The sequence below is a fragment of the Amia ocellicauda genome, unplaced genomic scaffold (genome assembly GCF_036373705.1).
Source record: "Amia ocellicauda isolate fAmiCal2 unplaced genomic scaffold, fAmiCal2.hap1 HAP1_SCAFFOLD_201, whole genome shotgun sequence".
In the NCBI taxonomy this organism is placed as follows: domain Eukaryota; kingdom Metazoa; phylum Chordata; class Actinopteri; order Amiiformes; family Amiidae; genus Amia; species Amia ocellicauda.
The window spans coordinates 58,900-63,125 of NW_027102764.1; the positions used below are offsets into that span (position 1 = coordinate 58,900).

The 4,226-nt window shown below is 45.7% G+C and overlaps 1 non-coding gene across 1 annotated transcript; it reads left to right on the forward strand.

Moving 5' to 3' along the window:
- The first annotated feature begins 1,048 nt into the window (after positions 1–1,048).
- Positions 1,049–1,120, forward strand: trnaq-cug (transfer RNA glutamine (anticodon CUG)). Its single transcript has one exon. It is a non-coding gene; the product is annotated as a tRNA-Gln (tRNA).
- The last annotated feature ends 3,106 nt before the right edge of the window (positions 1,121–4,226 follow it).

A 4,226-nucleotide genomic window follows, 5' to 3' on the forward strand; every position in this document is an offset into this window, starting at 1 on the left:
TACAATATGATACTGCTTAAATTAACTGTGGATATAGATTGTGATCGTGCTCGGCTAAGGTGTGCTTTCAGTCCGCACACAAAACATTTCAGTCGTCTAATCAAATCGAATAAAACAGCGAGGATAGCATGTTCGATCCGTGTGCTATTGTTTTTCAACAAGTGTAATGCCCTTTGTAACGTTTAACCGATTCGTTGAATAGAGCTTGTTATAGGATATTGTGAACTGAACCTATTTTGCTGTGAATTTATATTGAGTGCGAATAGTTTATTGTGTCTGGTCGCGGTCTGTCTGCACTAAATAAATGATTTGTATCAAGTCATTTTTTAGTTTGTCTGTCTACTTTTTTACCTTGCGACTAAAGGCCACTCCTTGCACTTCACACATTTGCCCTTTTAATTACTCCCTTACTGACATACTTTAACATGCAATGTGCGTGTGATAATAGTTTTAGCAGCCTGTTGCCATTCAGGTGAGACGATACCTAGAAAATCCGTTCTCAGGAGAATTGTGTTTCTTTGCTGATCACGTTCTATGTCGCTTTTTACACAGTTCTTACAAGTGGCACATTGGGGATGAGGAGCAGTGCATGCTGACCCGCATAGCTGTGGACTTCTGCATGGCATGGGGTCACAGGTCATTCCAAGTATTTCAAGACACGAGCAAATGTGTGGACACATTGCGTAGGTTGTGTTGGCCCAACCCTCACAGATTGTGCCAAGTCAAGTAGAGATGCATGTTGTCCTGTTCTAAAGTGACACGTCGTCAACAGCAAAAACATCTCTCAGAGTTCCAGGAATTCCTTGATTGCATTGCTTGCCTTTCCTCAGGAAGACAACACTTGCCAGGCTGGATATTTGCCAAAGGAAGCCAAGAGGACAGGACACCACACCTAGATGCAACTGCATATCTCATTGTCACCAGGAAGGCCCGCCGCAAGTGACCCACCACAGCACTCTGGGCGCAACTTGGCTCACTCGGGACTTGGCCGTGCGACAGAGCGAGACGTGTGCGTAGAGCAGAGACCTTTAGCACAAGCATCAAGCTTGGTTCCATGGTGTAATGGTTAGCACTCTGGACTCTGAATCCAGCGATCCGAGTTCAAGTCTCGGTGGGACCTGGGCCCCATGGCTAGGGCAGCGGCGGCAAAGCGGTGGTCTCCCTGGGTGAGGGCCTGTGTCTGCGATCAGGGCCGTTTACGTTCTTCTTGGGAGGCTTGGAGACGAAGTGGCGAGACCTCCGGGTTGGCGTGCTGCGTTCACCTTCCTGAAACACCGAGGCCTGGGGCCCCCTGGTGGCGACTGTGTGGCTTTAACGGAGAAGGTGCCTGTGTTGAACCCTTCTTGGAAATAATGGTTTTCCCCGATCTATATAGAAGAGGATGGCTATTATTGTAACAACCAGACATTTGTGTCTGCACTGTCACTCACTCATCTATCTATCTCTATCTCTACAGTGGTAGAGGTCTCGCCTGCCACTCGGGATTCCTTTGCTTGATTCGCGGCCACTGGTTTTCTCCGATCTATATAGAAGAGGATGTCTTTTATTGTAACAACCAGACATTTGATTCTGCACTGTCACTCACTCACTCATCTATCTATCTATCTATCTATCTATCGACTATTGACTATCGACATTTGCTGTCTGCCGCTGTGATTGTTGGGAGTGAGTGTGGAGGTGCAGGTGTGCATGTTTGCTGCTGCCAGGTTTGTTTGTGGTTTTTCTCCTCTACTTTTTTCGTTCTTTCTTTCTTTCTTTCTGAATGTGTCTTTGACAGTTTTGTAAGAGGTTTTTCTGAAGAGTTTCCCCATGCTGAGCTGACTCCTGCAGTCAGCGAAGTGATCGGGATGTCTGGGGCTGGGTCGGGGAGGGGGGGAATCAGAGTTTTTTATTCGAGACTTTAACACGTCGGCATGGCGTTAAAGTGACCTCTGATGAGTTTTTGCCCCTGGAGGAGTGTGTTCTGGCGATCGGGCAAGTTGTCGGTTGTGAAAATATAAAGTCGGCAGCTCGTATGAGCGGGTCTGTTGTGCTGTTTCTGAGCAGCATTGAGTTGGTCTCGCGTATCGTTGAGACTGGTATAGTGATCGGTGGTGTTTTGATCAATGTCACCCCACTAGCAGCTCCGGCCAGGAGAGTTACTTTGTCTAATGTCACTCGTTTTCTGTCAAACGACCTATTAGAGAGGGAACTGGCGAGACATGGGTGGATAATGTCGGGTTTGAAACGTATACCGCTGGGGTGTAAGTCACAGCAGTTGAAACATGTTGTTTCGTTCAGAAGGCAGGTATTCATGATTTTGAATGACATAAATGGGGATCTGAACATTGTGCTTAAGTTCAAGGTTGATGGCAATGATTATGTTGTCTTTGTCACATCTGATTCTATGAAGTGCTTCAACTGCGGTAATGAAGGCCACACTGTTAGGCATTGCCCCGAGAAGGATCAGGATGAGGGTGCTGGTCCCAGTCGACGGGGGGGTCAGCCCAAGCAGGCCAGGTCGGGGAGTGGTGAGCAGCCCGGCCGCCCTACTAGCGGAGCAGCCGAAGTGGCAGAGGAGGCGAGAAGAGGGGCTGCGGGGGAGGCTGTTGAAGAGAGTGAGGGTCTGGAGGTCCAGGTACAGGAGAGTGTGGGCGCTGAGAGGACTTCCGACCGCGGCGGTACCGTGCCGACTGTGGAGGTCCCAGGTGTTAGCGGTGTGTCAGCTAATGTTTGTGGAGCATCAGACAGTATGGATGACAGCCGTTTAACTGGACTGGATGGCAGTATACAGCAGCAGGACGGGGCATCAGGTAGTGGAGTGGGGGTGAGCAGCGAGAGGGCTGGTGACCAGACTGAAAAGATGGAGACTGTGAAGACAACACTGAGCAGTGTGTGGGACACGGGAATGGAAGTGGGGACGGATCCTGGTCAGGACAGCAGGGTTTTTAAAGTGCCTGGGAAGAAACGCATTCGCAAATCTGAGGACGGTGCTTCTGCTAAAAAACGGAGTCCAGCTCCTGAGCCTTGATGAGTCAGTGTGCTCCCAGGAGATGCTCAAAGGAGCCTGCCTAAAACAGTGTGCTACCTAGAGATCCTGAAGTCACCCCCGCAACTCAAAAGCACCTGTGTTGCTCCCAGAAACAAAAGAGGAAAAACTGGAAAAACCAGTATACCAGTCAAGCAACTTAAGCTCAAGAAGGGAGGCAGCTTGACCAAGCCAGTTTAAGCTGACAAGTTACTGTGACTGCCTATATTGTTTTTCATTTGTTTGTTTTTTATGACATTGGAGTTACAAGGTTCTGCACTGAACACAAATCTACTAAGAAGTGTCTCCTTAAAACTCAACCATAAAAGTAAAATAATAATAAAATAAAAAACTTCAGAAGGAATTATTTTCAACTGAGAGTTTGCTTGTACACTGTTACTTAACAAAAATATATTACACTGCACACAAATTATTTCTGACCAATCCAACATGGCCAAACGATATAAACAATGCACTTTTCTTGAACAACCCTGAACACAACTTTATACAGCAGGTCACACATCCTATGCATCATTATTTTCAGAGAAGATGCGTTTTGGAGGAATAGAAAATAAAATCTAAACAATAACAAAAGGCTTCCAGCAAATGTGTTGCTTGGCCCCATAATAAGTATTTGAACTGTTTCAAAGTGAAAGCTTCAGACCATTTTGATGCGGTTTGCAAGTTAACAAGTTCTGCTGTCCAAACATGACACTATCCGTAAGTTAGCCACTCAAAGTGACTTAATCATACCCTGCAGAACATCCTTCGAAATTAAGCTTTTTCTATGATAGCCTGCAGTGGTTTTCAACCCTGATCCCGAAGGGCCTCCTCTGACTCCAGCAAGTCTGCAACAGCAGCCACACATTCCTCAGCCCAGTTAAAATGAGGCTCATTTTCACAAGTTAAACATTGTAGCGTAAGGTACACTTATAAATTTCAAGTAAAGAAGTGAATTTATAGTGTCACCATATCACGAATCCTGGAATCTTGTAGAACTCAATTTCTGTAATAATTGGACGCAGACACCAATTCCAAAGATATAAATTGTCAAATTTATTCAAAACAAAGACTAAATGTAGCACTACACTAATTATACAAAAGGGAAGAACTAATTAAAATTCAACTCTAGATCAACAAATCACTTCCGTGACCAAATCAAAGACCATGGGATTTCATATGATAACACAAATCGATTAACAAAAAAGGTTATAAACAC